The following is a 16,890-nucleotide window of genomic DNA, read 5'->3' as shown; positions in this document are numbered from 1 at the left end:
TTTTGCTTTTTACGAAGTCCATCAATGATGCTAATATGATGGAACAAAATCTGGAAGTAGGGGTGATGGATGACATTTGCCATATTTTGGGTGCCCAGCCTCAGAATCCCTTCCCAGGTGTGGGGAAGACTCCACCCTCTGAGTCTCAGTAGAAATTAGAGCCCAAGGCTCACCACTCACCATAGAGGCTGAAAAGGCCAGACACTTGCTTCCCAGCCTCCTTCATCTGCAGAGCTTAGACATATGATCTGTGTTTGGCCAATCAGGTGCACTGCCCTGGCCTGAACCAGGGACCACAGAGGGAGTGCCTCAAAGAGCCTTTTCCCGTGCGGGTGGCAGCTGTGGTCGTCATGTCCAGATTCCAGGGTATCAGCAGCATCAGGGTCATCATTCAGGCCCCAGCCCTGGTTGTGGCACAAGCTTCCCAGGGTTCTGAGGCCAGGGCAGGACTCTAGACAGCTTCTGTGTCACACTTCTGGCCATGCTCTTGGCTGCTGTCCAGCATCCTTTGTTGTCATTCCTGCCCTGAGCCTGGCTCTCTGGCCTTCCCAGAGATTCTGTGGGCTACCCAGCATGCTTTCTGTAAATTCCTCTTATGCTTAAGTCATCCAGAGCCGGTTCCTGTTGCATTTTTAAATCGGAACCCTGACCGATTTACAGTCTTATGTCAGTCTTAGCATCCAACTTGTTTTTGTATTTTGCTTTGGTCACAGAGTTCTGAGAAAATTCTGGTCATACAGATCAATGGTTTCTTAGTCCATTCATGCTGCTATAACAAAACACCATAGGCTGTAGCTTATAAACAACAGAAATTCGTTTCTTACCGTTTTAGAGACTGGAAGTCCAAGATCATTGTCTGATGAGGGTCCTCTTTGGAGTCGCAGACTTCTCATAGATCCTCACGTGACAGAGGAAACGAGAGAGATCTGTGGGTCCTCTTTTATAAAGGCACTAATCCCAATCATCAGGGCTTTACCCTTATGATCTAATCACCCACAAAGGCCCCACCTCCTAATGCCACCATGGGAATTAGGGTTTCAACATAGTAAGTTTGGGGGGATACAAACACTCTTACCATAGCAGATGGTGTAAATAATAATGATAGACACCATTACACAGCACCCACTATATGTCAGGCTCTATTCTAATCAATTTATGTATATTAACTCAATTAACAAACCTTTGAAGTAGGTCTACCATTAGCATTCCCCTCTTACAGGTGAGAAAACTGAGGAACAGGGGAGTGGAGTAATTTGCCCAAGGTCAAGGATTTAAATCAAGGAAGTCCTGTGCCAGAGTTTGCGTTCTTAACTCCTACCCACAGCCTCCCCCCCCACCCCCCAATTTGAGATTATAATAGTCTTCAATTAAACCGATCTAAAAACTAGAAAGAAAAGTACTGGAAATTTTTGTTTGAATTGAATGAGTAATTATCAAAATATCCAACAACTGCTCTTTATCCTCATCATAAACATAAAAGTTAGGCAATAAACAACTAAAACTTACAGCAAGTACTAAACAAACAAGACAATGTCATCTCTCCATAGTCACTGTTAAAGGTGTTTGTGGAGCCCGGTGGAGCTGGTGCAGGAAGTACTCAGTTCTTCATTGCTCTGCTCTTTACAAGCAGACGTGCCCAGGCTGGCGCAACATGGATTCTTGCAGACACACCCACTATCGGTGCCAGCCCGCTCTCAGGGACGCCAGATGGAACTTGTACCAAAGTCCTCACAAAACGGAGTTTACACAAAAAGCCCGCATTGATGGGGGCACAGGAGTCGACAGAGAGCTCCCAATGGCCAAAGCTGAAACAATTTGAGGAATGAAACAAAGTAGTATTAGATTATAACCCGAAGTATAAAATAAATATCTATGAGTTCACACTTCTATAAATTTTTTAAAAGAAGAAAACCTTACAGTGGGGAAATCTGACAAACACTACTTTAGGCAGGTGATCAAGATTAACATCAACAACCCTAACCGGTTTGGCTCAGTGGATAGAGCATCGGCCTGCAGACTGAAGGGTCCCAGGTTTGATTCCAATTAAGGGCATGTACCTTGGTTGCAGGCACATCCCCAGTAGGGGGTGTGCAGGAGGCAGCTGATCAATGTTTCTCTTTCATTGATGTTTCTAACTCTATCCCTCTCCCTTCCTCTCTGTAAAAAAAAAAATCAATAAAATACATTTTTAAAAAAGATTAACATTAACAGTCATAAATCATGTTGTAGCACAGGCCGTTGATATGATGTGATGAGAATGGCACTTTACCTCTGCGATCATCCTCCCCAAACCCACAACTCCAGTCTATCACGAGTAAAGTACATAAATCCTGATAGAGGGATTGCAAGCAGAGGAAAATACTCACCCAGCACTCACAAAGTCATCAAAAACAAGGAGAGTCTGGGAAAGCCAAGAGAAGCCCAAGAAGACCAGACACCTTAATGTAGCGTGGTACCCCGGATGGGATCCTGGACAGAAAGAAGGCCAGTAGGCAAAAACTAAAGAAATCTGAATAAACTATGGATTTAATTAATAATAATGTCTCAATATCGAGCCATCAATTGTGGCAAATGTACCATATCCATGAATGATGTTAATAGGGGAAAGTGGGTGCTGGGAAGGGGGCGGGTAATATGGGAATTCTGTACTATCTGCTCAATTTCTTTGCAAATCTAAAATTTTTTTCTGAAAAAATAAAGTCTATTCATAAAAAATATAATAATAAAATTGACTGCCTTCCCCAGGGTGATGCAATTTAAACCTCCTTGGGATAGATGTGTTTATTTAATGCATCCATATAGTTTTAGGCTACATACTTTTGAATAGCAGCTTTTTAAAAAATATACTTTTATTGATTTCAGAAAGGAAAGGAGAGGGAGAGAGAGATAGAAACATTAGTGATAAGAGAATCATTGATCGGCTGTAAGCCCCACACGGGGATCAAGCCCACAACCCAGGCATGTGGCCTGACCAGGAATCAAACTGTGACCTTCTGGTTCGTAGGTCGACTCTCAGCCACTGAGCCACGCCGCAGGGTTTAATAGCAGCTTTAAAAATACTTAGATATTTTAAAATGAAATTCTAATCTTCACATTGCATGCCTGAATCACCTCAGAGGAGCTGAGCACAGTTGGAGCTGCTCCGATGGAGGGGAAATCACAAGGAAAGTCCTTGGTCTCTGTTCCTAAAACTGGCTGGATCTCTAAGATGAAGGAAAAACTCCATGTCTGAAGGCACAGCACTTGAAAACGATGCAATAACTTCCCTTCCCCCCACCTTCAAGACACAGCGTGAGCAACTGTTTGAGGCCAAGGCTGCAGTTGTCTTTGTCCTGCATTTGCTCGTCAAGCCCTGCGCTCCTCAGCAGCGGGAAGGGCAGAGGCTGGTATGAAGCAGGGCAACAGATGGCTGGGACACGTCCTCTTAAAGCTCAGCTGCCCTGGCCAGCCTGCCAAGCTGTGTACATTTCAAACGTCTGAGGTTCAACCAAAAGAGACGAGTAATGATTTTCAATCACTTGCTGGAACACGTGGCTAATCCTTGGGTAGCCGGGAAGAGTGTGTTCAAGATTCACTTAAACCCAGGAGTGGGAACAAGGAAACCCTGGGCGCTTTCTCGGCTTTGTCCCCAGACCAGGCCACCCTGGAGGCAGCTGGGCATTTGTCCAGGACCCCAGTGTGCATCCTGCTTTCTATGCTTTGGGAAAGGGTGCGATGTTTTGGTACGTGTGTCTACCTGGGGTGAGGGTGAGACGGAGAAAGGCTGTTTGGCGGGTAGGTTTGGATCCTGAGAAATTATCTGCCCTGGCCTTTGCCTCCTGGTCTGGAATTGGGAGGTCTCTAGGTCAACCTGCTTCGTAAGTTCAGTCAGTGCCATTTCCCTGTCCTGATCCAGGCCCTTCTTCTCCCTTGCCTGGGTTATGCCAGTCGTCTCCCCCATTCTTCTCAGGCCTGCATCATCAGATCAGGGCCAGGGGATCTCAGGGAGCATGTGAACTTGTGTTTGTTCCAGCGGGTTGTTATAGTTTTAAATAGTGGAGTCAGAGAGGTTTGGTCTCTCAACATCATTTCCCACTGAAGGGGCTCCTAAGAGAAAGGTCTTGTTCAGGTCTGGGCTGGAAGTGTGTAAGATGAATCTGGAACATCTTGCTACACTAGAAAGCAAAGGGACCAACAAAGACTACTGGAGTGGCATCAGAAGGACTCAGAAGCCAAGTGCCAGAGGCTCCCACTGGCCAAAGATGGGACAATTTGAATGTCTAAAAGAATAATAATAGCAATGGATCAAAAGATATACATGTCAAAATCCCTGAGTTCATAATGATACATTCAAGGGAAAGAACACAGCTCATTGGTCACCTTTGGAGGATGCCAGGGAACTAATTACATACTCTGAAAATGCATAAATAAAAAGAATTAAGCATGCATCTTACTTTTCTTATATGAAAATGACCAGGCAAACCAAATAGTTGGTGGGCGAGTTTCTCTTTATAGACATATTCCAGTTAAGAAATGAAGAGGAGCCCTGGCCGGTGGCTCAGTTGTTAGAGCGTCAGCCAGAGGACCAAAGGGTCGCAGGTTCGATTCCCGGTCAAGGGCACGTACCTCAGTTGTAGTTCAATCCCCGGCCCGGTCTGGGACCAAGCAGGAGGCAACCAATCAATGCATCTCTCTCTCACATCAATGTTTCTCTCTCTGTGTCTTTCCCCTCTCTCTAAAAATCAATGGGGGAAAAAAATCCTTATTTCGCAGGTGAGGATTAAAAAGAAAGAAAGAAACGAAGAGGAAAAAAGGTAGATAGAATTAGAACATTTATTTTACAATCTCTAGGGAAATAATCAATTTAGGCCTTGACCATCATCACCAGCCACTAACATCGCAAAAAGAGAGGCGGCGAGATAGTAGAAACCTCTTGATGGGTGGACACAATACCTCTTATGAGGGAGTCAGGGTTGATTTTTAAATAAATAACAAATAATGTTTAGTATAAATATGTTCAAATTTGCCGTGAGACATATTCATTGTTTATATAAAATTCAAATTTAGCTGGGCATCTTATCTTCTTATTTACCAAGTCTTGCAACCTTAGAAGCAGTAAAAAAAAATTAAAAGTAAGTGCTGCCACTATGAAAAATAATCTGCAGATGAGGTCACATTACTCTGACTCTAGGCTTCCTCTCTGGTCTCTTGCTTCCTGCCTTACGCGCTACAGTCCAGCAGCACCAGACACATTGAATTTAGGCTCCCTGGAGCAGTCTTGAGAGACACTTGAGATGTCTTTTTTTTTTTTAAATAAACCAGGTTGCAAGTGGAGGGGTAAGGTAGGGCGGAGAGAAAAAGCTAAGGTCCTGCTTTTGGGGTGGGATGAGGTGACAGGAAGAGTTTGGGAAAGGAGCAGAGAGGCTTTAAAAAAAGAGGGTGATTGCAAGTTCTGTTGATGATGCTCGCTGTATGCCCCTCCTTTGCCTGCTCACGGAACGCCTCGAGAGCAGGGCGGTTTGGATGCTGGGATAGGTCTCCAACATCTAGCAGAGTGGCTCGAGAGGTCCTGGTTACACTCAAGTCGGTTTATATCTCTCTCCCTACTATGAGCCTTGCAAGGGTAGAGACTGTGTTTCTAGCTTTAGATTTCCCGTCATCTGCCAAAGTAGCCTGTAACTTCATACCTGTCCGGTGAGTGAATGAACGAGTAAATGCATCCCTCTTCACCCTTTGCAGAGATGGTCTTATTCGACATAACAGAAGGTGGTTATTAGATAGACGATTGCCTCCCGAAGCACTGAATTTAACCTTTGCCATTTCCACACACCATAACAAAATAGTTTCGAGGTTGAAACAAAGGTCAGCTCACCGAGGCAGAAGCTGGGAGTCATTCGCCAAGGCATCTGAGACAGTTCCCTCTGGAATGGAAAGCCTGCCTGCTTCCTGTTTTCACTTGCAGCTTCAGCTCTGAGTGTGTGCCATGTACATGTCTCGTGACGTGTTGTGGCAGCTGTGATGAGGCTCACATCACAATTAGATGACGGCCTTGGAAGAAGACCCATGGGCAAGTCAGGAGGAATAATGAGGGCAACCGAGAGTATCGCTCAGGGAAGCATGGCTGTCTGGAAAGGTCTGAGACCTCATCGTCTATATATTTACGAGTGAGATTAAGAGAAAGAAAGAAGAGGAGATAAAGATCACACTCGTTGCCCTGGCCAGAAGGCTCCACTAGCTGGAGCATCCTCCTTTGCACCCGAAGGTTTCGGGTTCATTCCCAGTCAGGGCACATGCTTAGGTTTTGGGTTCAATCCCTGGTCCAGACATGTACAGGAGGCAACCTATTAAAAATTCTCTCTCACATCTTCCTTGCTCTCTCTCTCTCTCTCTCTCTCTCTCTCAAAAAACAATAAACATGTTCTCGGGTAAGGATTTTTTAAAAAAAGTTAAAGATCCTGCTCCTTTAGAGCAAAGGAAAGGAGGGAAAGGCTACTGAGTACCGTAGGCTTAAGTTAAAAAGGATTTCCTTATATGACCATGATGTAACAAGACATTTAAAAAATTTCTGGCCCTAGCCGGTTTGGCTCAGTGCATAGAGTGTCAGCCTGCAGACTGAAGGTCCCAGGTTCGATTCCGGTCAAGGGCCCATGCCCGGGTTGTGGGCTTGATCCCATTGTGGGGCTTGCAGGAGGCAGCCGATCAATGATTCTCTCTCATCATTGATGTTTCTATTTCTCTCTCTCCCTCTCCCTTCCTCTCTGAAATCAATAAAAATATATTTTAAAAAAACTTTTCTGATAACACTGTTCTTCCACAGCATCCTCTGATGAGTTATGAAACTGTCCCACTGGTATTGATAGTCTGGGGTTTTTTTCCCCCTGTGGTTTTTTGGGGCGGGGTGGAGACAAAGACCTAGATTTTTTCCTTTCAGCCTAATCATACATCTCATTCCCCAGACAGGGCTCGGAAGGACTCTGGGTAGTCCAAAGAGTCATCTCCTCTTTCAAAGGTGGAGGTTTATAACCACTGGGGATATGCTGTAAGTCAGGCAAACTTCTGCTCAACGAGGAGGCCTGGCGAGGGTTAGCAATGGTGGAGTGGTGCGAGGCTGCTCCTAGACTGGAGGCTCAGTGAGGGCAGGGGCCATAACTGTCTACCCACCGCAGACACACAGTAGGTGTGCAATAAGAGTTGAATGAGTGAGAAAGACCATCAATGCCTCTGGAAGTGTGAGTTGTGCAACGTCTCTTAAAAACTAGAAAAAAGAAGTCTAATTTCCCCTCATTCAGTCTCAGGTAGGACCTAAAAACGGCATTTCCAGGTGCTTCTCCAGGCATCTGACCCCACTTCCCGGGAGTCAGGCACTAGACTCCATGAGGACACTCCAGCGCCCTCGAGAACATCATCAGAGTCCCAGGGTTTTGCAAAAACAAAATTTATGGACACAAATGCTGAAATGATGCCCTTCAAATAAAGACTACAAAGTGTTTGTGTGCAAACTGATAAGCTTGGGGAGGCCCTGTAAGTTTCCTAGGGCTGTTGTAATCAAGCATCTCAGATTTGGTGGCTTAAAACAACAGAAATTTGCCCTGGTTTGTGTGGCTGTGGTTTCAGTGTCAGCCTGTGAACCAAAGGGTGGCAGGTTCGATTCCTGGTCAAGGGCATATACTTGGGTTGCAGGTTCTCCCAGGCACCAAGCCGAGTGTGGCCCGTGTGGGAGGCCCAACCAATGATGTCTCTCTTACGTAGATGTTTCTCCTCCACCGCCCCCCCTGCCCCACTCTCTCTATCCTTGGGTGAGGATTTTAAAAAAAGAAAAGAAAAAACAACAGAAATTCATTGTCTCACAGTTCTGGAGGCTAGAAGTCCAAATTCAGAGTTCAGCAGAGTTCAGCTCCCTCCAAAACCCACAGGAAAATCCTTCCTTGCCTCGTCCTGGGTTCCTGGTTAGCTGGCAAACCCTGGCACTCCTTGGTTTACAGCTGCACATCTCCAGTCTCTGACTTCATGGTTTCCTCCCCGTCTGTCTGTCTTCATGTGACCGTCTTCTTACTAGGACACCAGTCATATTGGATTAGGGGTCCTTCCTACTCCATCCAGAATGACCTAATTTTAACTAATCACATCTGCAAAGACCTATTTCTAAATAAGGTCAGATTCTGAGATACTGAGGTTAAGATTTCCACATATCTTTTTGAGGGAAACACAATACAATTCATAACAGAGCCATTTTGGGAACATGTTACATTAAAACAGGATTCACTAATCCAGTTGACCCAGAGAATCAAATTGTTACCTGCTCAGCCTCCGTCTTCTGAAAGTCGGTATGAACCATCCGTCTCCAGTTGACCAAGTTTCCCATTGTATTCGCTAGGCCTGCTGGTTTATAGAACTCTAACCCAAGGGTCACCCGAACTGTGAGTTACTTATTTGTGGGAGACAGTAGTATTTCCCTACCCTTTCTTCCTGAACAGAAACTATGATCATAGTTGTATGGCTATGGCAAAAAAGTTATTTACTCATCAGTCTCTGGCCCTTCTTGGTAAGAAAGAGTTTGAGGTCTGGAGCTGGCGATGCCACTGATGCTAGATCAATGCTTCCTTTCTTACTTATATCCCGGCACACAGAGGGTCAAAGGTAGCATTTGCAAAGCACCGGGGCGGGGTGGGGGGTGGGGGGGGGCGGGGTGGGGGTGGGGGGGGCGGGCAGGGCTCCTCTAGCCACCTTGCCCTGCCCAACTTTCTGAAAGCTAAAGGGATCACCATCTCAGGCACAGGACACCCACCTCAGACCCTGGGAGGGAAGCCTAGGGTTAGATGATTATACAGATCATCTACAGGTGGGACTCTGACTCCCACCCCACTGCCCCTCAGTGGATCTTCATTCGGTGACTTGACTTTTTCTTCATATGCACGCACACCTGTATAAAAGGATGAGCATTGGCTTAAATTATATCATCTACATGAAGAATGAGCACAGTTCTAATTCATTAGGGGAGAAAATTGTTCACAGGTAGAATAGATCTAAGGTCTCTACCATTATAAAGCAGTGCAGTGCCTAGTCCAGCATCAGAACTAGAATCTGTGACCACAGTTTTCTTCTCTGGCTTAGAGTCCTTCCTCATGGAAGATGAAGGTCTCAGCACAAGGAGAGATGATTAGTTTGTGAGCTGTGATGGGCTCTCCCTGAAGAGGGTTAGTCAGCTTCATTAGATTGCATTTTCCTGAAATGGCAGCATCTCCTCAAAGGCACTATTCCTCTCAAGTGCCGCCTCCTCCTCCAGGCAGCCCTCCTTGATCATCCACCCTGAATCTGGTGATCCTTCTCTGTGCTCTGGCACCTACTTTCATCATAGCACCTGTTGTATTAATAGAGTAACTTATCATCTGTCTTTCTCACCAGGTTGCAAGCCCCTGGCTCTTATATTCCTTTTATTGCCTATGTCTAGTACCTGGTAGGCCCACAAGCTTACTGAATAAAATGAATGTCACAGATCACTTTGGGGACAGTAGATGACTACTTCCATTAAGTCAGTTTCCTTAAGAGCCACCCAATATCTGCTTGGTGCCCTGAACATCTCCACCTCTGCTCACACCTGGATCCAGGCAACTATAAAATTGACTATGCTTTTTAACTCAGGGAATACCCCTGCTCCTTCTCCTACCTTCCTGTAATCCCTCTTGCTCGATTCTGGTGTCCTCAGCTCCCATGACTTGCCAGCTCCTAGGATTTTCCGACTGAAAAGGGACATTTTAAGAGGTATTGGTTACACTTCTGCCCATGAGTGTCTCCTCCTGATTGTCCCTCACTCCTCCCTTGGCAGTCACATGTGGGGCAGGTCAATATATAGGGCACGGGGGCTCCTGCTCATCAGGGAGAGGGGCTCAGGACTGTGACCTCCCTCCCTCCATCTTTTCTTCCTTTCTTTCTTTTTTTATTTTACTATATTTTATTGATTTTTTACAGAGAGGAAGGGAGAGGGATAGAGAGTTAGAAACATCAATGAGAGAGAAACATTGATCAGCTGCCTCCTGTACACTCCCTACTGGGTATGTGCCCGCAACCAAGGTACATGCCCTTGACCGGAATTGAACCTGGGACCCTTGAGTCCTCAGGCCAACGCTCTATCCACTGAGCCAAACCGGTTAGGGCCATTTTTCTCTTTCCCTTTCTTTCTTTCTTTCTTTCTTTCTTTCTTTCTTTCTTTCTTTCTTTCTTTCTTTCTTTCTTTCTCTCTCTCTCTCTCTCTCTCTCTCTCTCTCTCTCTCTCTCTCTCTCTTTCTTTCTTTTTCCTTCCTTCCTTCCTTCCTTCCTTCCTCCCTCCCTCCCTCCCTCCCTTCCTTCCCTTCCCTCCCTCCCTCCCTCTCTCCCTCCCTTCCTTCCTCTTTCCTTCCATCCTTTCCCTCTGAATTTATTTGTGTATCTATTTTGACAGTTTTATTGAGATATAATTCACATACTATAAAACCCACGTTTTTAAAGTGTGCAATTCCGTAATTTTGGTATATTCATAGAATTGTGCAGTCATTACCACTATCTAATTCCAGAACATTTCCATTACCCCCAAAAGGAGCAGTCCCTTCTCATTCCCTGCCTCACCCAGGTCTTGGCAAACACTAATCCACTGTCTATCTCTATGAATTTGCTTACTCTAGATATGTCATATAAATGGAATTGCAGGATGTGGCCTTTTCATGCTCTTATTAACCTATTCAATTCCTTTGCCCACTTTAAAAATTGAGTTATTTTTATTTTTATCATTGAGTTGTAGGAGGTTTTATTTATTCTGACTTCAAATTCCTTATCAGATCTATTATTTGCAAATATTTTCTTCTATTCTTTAGGTTTTTTCATTGTCTTAAATTTTTTTAAAATTACAATTGATATTACATTAGTTTCAGGTATAGGTTTTTTTCTCTTTCTTGATGTTGTTCTTTGGAATGCAAGAGTTTTCATTTTGGTAAAGTCCAATTTATCTGTTTTTTTATTTTGTCATTTGTACTTTTAATGTGATATCTAAGAAAAGATTGCCTAATCCAAGGTCATGAAAATATACTCCTTTGTTTTCTGCTAAGAATTTTAGTTTTAGCTTTTACATTTAGATTCACCATCCCCTCTCTTCATTTTTGGTCTATCACCTCCCAAGGACAAATGCATTTTACAGCAGGTTTGTTTGGGATAATATTCTCTGATTGTCTGTTACCTTTACATTGGGATGAGATACTTCCTTAATAAAGTTATTCACATATTCAGTTGTTCTGCGAAATGGACTTTTATACCTTCAATAAACTTTGGCTTCCATCATGTAAAAAAAACACCCACAGACAAACAAAACATTAAAAGAACACTCCCCCCGCCACCGTCCCGCCCCCCCCCCCCCCCCCACCAGCACACACACACACACACACACAATATTCTTTCTGGGATCCAACCAGGCTGTTCTCTGCCACAGACTGAGGCTGGAGACGCTCCAGGCAATGACAGTTTGGGAGGTGGGTTGAAGCTCAGTGGTGTAAACAGGGAGGGGAGATCATCTGTGACCTCAATACTGAGGAAGAAGGACTTCAGCTGCAGAACTCTTCATAAGGGCCCTTGAAGCTTGGCACGCTGTCACCTCACTACTGACCCTGCCCTTTCTGCAGCTGGGGCTCATTGTCCCTCTGCTTTTGATTATTCCGTTCAGCCACTGTCCGAGCCATTGTCTGTCAAGATGTTTGGTTTTGGAAATCCTGCATTACACCTCTGAGCAAATGATACCACATCTTCTCTCTGAATCCTGCAAAGTTGGTAACAAAATTAGTCTTAGTTTTCTTAGACGTTGGTTTTGTGTGGTTGTTGATCCTCTCCAAAGGGTATGTTTGTTCTACTTATCAGCAAATCCTTCAACTTTTTATTTATTTGAATCCCTTCAAAAACAAGGAACAAATTCATTTAAAAAAAAAATCAAACTCTATTTTTCATCTGGTGCAGTTTTCTAGGCTTCAGATTTAGTACCCCTGGAAGGATAGTGCCTGAAAGGAAGATAATTTAAATCTGTCATATTTTTGCAGATGAGGCCATTACTTTATTCTTTTGGAACAAAACCTCCCCGAAGGATGTAATTAGTAAGGGCTACATTTTACATTTCTACAATGAGATAATCACCTTCTCTAGGAGCAGCAGCTAACATCTATCTGTCCAAAGTCTACTTTCTAGTAAGTCAGGCCACACAATATGCAGAGGGACAGCTTGGTCACTCTTCCGAGAGAGATTTTTAAGCTGATCTGCGATGATCTTCTGTCATCCACTAAATGGAAATAACATCCACCATCCAGGAAGCCACGGTGTGGGGAAACCGACCAAAGGCCACAGAGGGACATAAGCTCTTGGCTGTCATAACTCCACACCATTTGGAGGTCTAGATCCAAAGATGGCTTGGCTTCTTTTGCTGCTGGTTTGCTCTTAGAAATGTCAGGCCCTCCGGCTCAGAACATCATGACCAGACTGGAAGCCCAATGGCATGGAAGTCTTGGTCTATCCTGCTCAGTGTCAGGATGCTTTTAATGGAAAAACAGGATTAATAACGTGCATGCAAAATTAACTTAATATTGACCCCTTAAAAGATGCCTACGCAATCTTGTCGATCCACTTGAAAAGAAGCAGCTATAAAATGGTATGTATAATATGCTGGCCCTTTGGGTAAAGTGATTACATATGCTTTTAAAAGTCTAGAAAAAAGATACATTAAAGTGTTTTCTTCAGATAATAAACCTACAAGTTTCCCACTTTATACTTAAAAATTGTAATATATTCACCTTCCATAATAAAAAAAAATAAACATATTGGACCAATTCCATTTTGAAAAAAAAAAAATTAGGCCTTTCCCTGAACTCAAATGCATGTTCAGAATTTTAAAAATATGCAGCGAAGAGTACAAATTCGAATCTGCTACTCTGCGATAAAACTTAAAAATAATCAGTCTTTAATGGTGGAGAAGCAGGCCAAATGTCTGCTGCTCAAGCAGGCGGGGCCAGCCCTAAATTCCAGGTCACAGGGCAGTTTGCCAGGGCTGCGGGCTCATGATGCTTCTGCCCCCTGCTGGAATGCTCTGGAAAGTGCAGGCTCTGGCCCCCAAAAATGTCTCCAGGGATATGACACTGGAAGATGAGTGCTTATGAACCCAGTGCCACTTGGAAAAACTGGCCTTATTGCTCAAAACTTCTGGAAGGTCTTGCCACAGAGAAACTAGTCATGGAGCAAACCTTTAAGGCTCCCCATCCTGCTTTTGACACCTGTTTATTTTTTAAATGCCCCAGACTTCATTCTAAGCATTTATGTATATGTAGAACATATATAAATAAAAAATAGCTTTCTTTTTTGTTCCACCCTACATTTTATAGTGTATATTATATTGTACTATAGTTTTTCCTTTGACTTGCTTTTTTTAACCTATCAATATATCCTGACAGGGTCAGGACTAAGGTGAGGCGGGTGAGACCTGTACAACCCTGAGAATGGCCTCCTTATATTTTTGTGCCCTTTGACAGCACATGCAGGTTAGCTTCATTATTTTGACCTTAAATAGTATTCAATTCTATGGTATTAATAGGCCACAACTAACCATTTCCATCTGGGTGAACCTTTAGTTATTTCCAATTTTTAGCTATTACTAAAATGCTGTGTTGAAATCTTATAGCTGCCTCATGTGCATGGAGTCAAAGTTACAGTTTTTTTACTCTATGGTTTATGTGTTTTTACATTGTTGAAGAAGCCTTCCCTACATTAAGGTTATAATAGTGTCTTCCTATATTTTCTTTTTCATTTCGGGCCTGAGGTGCAGAATTGATCTAATCCCACTCCTTGGCTCCTCGGTTCATACTCCACGCAGTCGTCACTGGTCCATATAAGACACTTTTTAAAATATTTCCTTTTATTCCCATTTCCCACTCCAATTCCTCCTGCCCACCAGACAATCACTCTGGTGGGTTTGTATGTTTTCTTATAAAATATGTAGTATGTGTATGGAAGATTTATGTAAACGATATTGTGTCACAGACCTTATTCTATTTCTTACTATTTTCATTCAACATTGTGTTACAAGCTATCCACATGGCTGTGGTACATGCAGTTTCTTGCTCTTGACTGCTTCACTCATCCCTTCCCCTAGTAGTGAGCCCCTGGAGCCTTCAGCTCCCACTACCAGAAACAGCCCTGCAATGAATAACCTCGTGTGTGGTCCATCTTGTGTGAGAAGTTTTCTAGGGTATATTTCCAGAGTGCTTACATTTTCTTCTAATACTTTTATAGTTTGTTTTTTTCTCCTATTCATATACCCATCCACATTTGATTAATTTATCTGAGCACATTTAGCTTGTGCTATGATCTCAACTCTTTGTTCTTATAATTCTCTTTTAGAAAAAGAAAGAAACCTAATTTCCATTTGATCACGTTTCCTCAGCTCTGTTGAGCTAGAGGTTGGGAAGGAATGTTTTATGTTTTGTTTTGTTTGAATTTCAGCTCTCAGATTTATGCTACATGATAATAATATAATTTAGTGCCCTAGCCAGTTTGGCTCAGTAGATAGAGTGTTGGCCCATGGACTGAAGAGTCCCAGTTTTGATTCCAGTCAAGGACACGTACCTGGGTTTCAGGCTTATTTCCTAGCCCTGCAACCAATCGATATGTCTCTCTCACGTCAATATTTCTCTCTCTTTGTCTCTCCCCCTCCTTTCCACCCTTTCTAAAAAAAAAAAATCAATGGAAAAATATCCTTGGGTGAGGATTAACAAAAAAAGATAATATAATTTAGTTTGGGTCCTTCCTAAAGCAGAACTGAGACAAGGATGTTGGTGACAGTATTTTATTTGGGAAGCTATCCCAGGAATACCAGGAGGAGGGAAGAGTGAAACAGGGAAGACAGGAAAGCCAATGAAAGATGCATTACTGAGCTAGTTATAGCTGGCACAGTTTCCCTGGAGACTCTTTGAAGAGCCATTTAAAATTACCTGGAATTGTCCCTCTGAAGGATGGAAAATTGAGACATTGGCTCGCGTGCGCACAATACACACACTCACACTTTCCTGCTGTGGCTGTGCCTGCAAAGTAGATTGGGCAAGCTGTAAGCTAGGAGAAAATCCCGAGACAGAAAAGCGGAGTGACTTCTTGGTGTTTGAGTGGGAAGCCATCAGCATGCATAGGAGCTGCTGACTCTTGGCTGCCCACTCCGTCCCCTGAACCTTGCTATTCATGTATAGTTGACCTCTGACCTCTCTGTCCCCACCCAGCAAGACCTGCTCAGACCTCTGCAGTCAGGACCTATTATTACAGCGTTCCCTCTGCCTCCCTGGCCCCAGCCCCTCTGCTCACCCCTCTGACTGGCCTTTAGCCACCCACCTCTGGAAACTGGGCATTTTCCTCCTGCCTAGCACACGTGCCCCTTTTATTTCTCTTTCCAGCTTCGCTTTTGCTTTCTTCCCCTCTTCTCTCCTGTTTACCTCCTTAAACCTGCCCAACAGCCTCAGTGAACCCTACTAAGATTATTTGCTACTGGGCTCTCACAGAAAGAGTCCACACTCAGCTTCAAAAACTAAAGTAATCAGAATGATACCGAATACTGTTTGAGCAGTTACTAAGTGGCAGGCACTGCTGTTTGTAGTGATAGGAGAACCACCTCATGAAGTAAGTACTATCATCATGTCAATTTCACAGACGAGGGAACCTGTTGGAGAAGATGACTTATCTGGCTGATGGAGCTGGGCCTCGGGTGTGGGTGTCTGGCCTAAGGACTTCTTCTTGACCACTTCAGTTAGCTTAGCCATTACGTGCCAGCTGACTTGGGTAAGGGACTTCACTCCTTGTGTCTGGTGTTTGACTTTTCAGACAGCACAGTCTTTAAGGTTCCTTTTCTTTCACGAAATTATTGAAAGTATGAAATAAGATTTTAAAAAATATAACACCTTGGTATTTTTCATGTTTGTTTTGATTTTTTTGTCTTTAGTTTTCTTGGTTCATGTGTTACTGCTATACATTTTTTCTCAGGGCTCACCCTAATAGATTTCCCACCCCTCCGCCAACCTCCAAATAGTTGAGATTCTACTATTAAAAATTAATTCATTTGATGTCAGTTTAGTTGTAGGGAAGAGCATGAGTGAATTTAATGACCTTTCCTGAGAACTAGTTTTGAAAGAGGAGACCGGGAAGAAGCATGAATGTGCTAAGCCCGGATTAAAGGGAAGCCATGCTAGGTCATCACCCTGGAAAAGCTCTCGCACATGTCACCGGGATTTATGTTCAAGAATGTTCTTGGCAGCGTTGTTCATAATGGGCTCAAGCTGGAAATAACCCTGTCCGTGCAGAATAGAATGGGAAAATGCACTGTAGCACAGGTATTAATGTGATGGACTACAATGCAGCAATGAAAATGAGTGACCTACAACTACCTACAGCCATATCCTCGACTCTCACGAACATAATGCTGAGGAAGAGAATGTTGGCAAGAGAAAACTATTCCATGGGAATCCATACTGGCCAAGGCTCAAAGATAGGTGGTAAGATTATAAAGACTATGAAGGAAATTAAGAGCACGAATGTCAGGAGAATAGTAATTAGTTATAATGGGCATGGAGGGGATTGTGATTATGCAGGTGATACACAGGCATCTTCTTGGATGCTGATAGTTACTATTTCTTTATCTGGATGTTGGTTCCACAGAGGGTTGCTTTGCAATTATTTGTTAAGCTGTCCAAATGTGTTCTATGCATTTTTATGCCTGTATGTTTTAGCTCACTCTTTTGAAAGGCAGGGACAAAAGGAAGGGAGGGATGGAGGAAGGGAGGGACAGACAGGAATGCCAGCCCCTCAAACCAGATCTCATTTCTTTGTTTTTTTCTTTTTTATTGAATTTATTGGGGTGAAATTGGTTAATAAAATCAT

At 43.6% G+C, this 16,890-nt stretch overlaps 1 long non-coding RNA gene across 1 annotated transcript; it reads right to left on the bottom strand.

The window, feature by feature from the left end:
* Positions 1-823: 823 nt before the first annotated feature.
* Positions 824-6,693, bottom strand: LOC139011335 (uncharacterized). The gene is made up of 4 exons (XR_011471596.1): positions 5,852-6,693; positions 2,367-2,469; positions 1,507-1,805; positions 824-898 (listed from the first exon to the last, which is right to left on the bottom strand). It is a non-coding gene; the product is annotated as an uncharacterized lncRNA (long non-coding RNA).
* Between the last annotated feature and the right edge of the window lie 10,197 nt (positions 6,694-16,890).

The sequence above is a fragment of the Myotis yumanensis genome, unplaced genomic scaffold (assembly GCF_028538775.1).
Source record: "Myotis yumanensis isolate MYYU_CA2020_CCGP unplaced genomic scaffold, mMyoYum1.0.hap1 SCAF_1, whole genome shotgun sequence".
In the NCBI taxonomy this organism is placed as follows: Eukaryota; Metazoa; Chordata; class Mammalia; order Chiroptera; family Vespertilionidae; genus Myotis; species Myotis yumanensis.
This window is presented reverse-complemented; position numbering and strand designations above follow the sequence as displayed.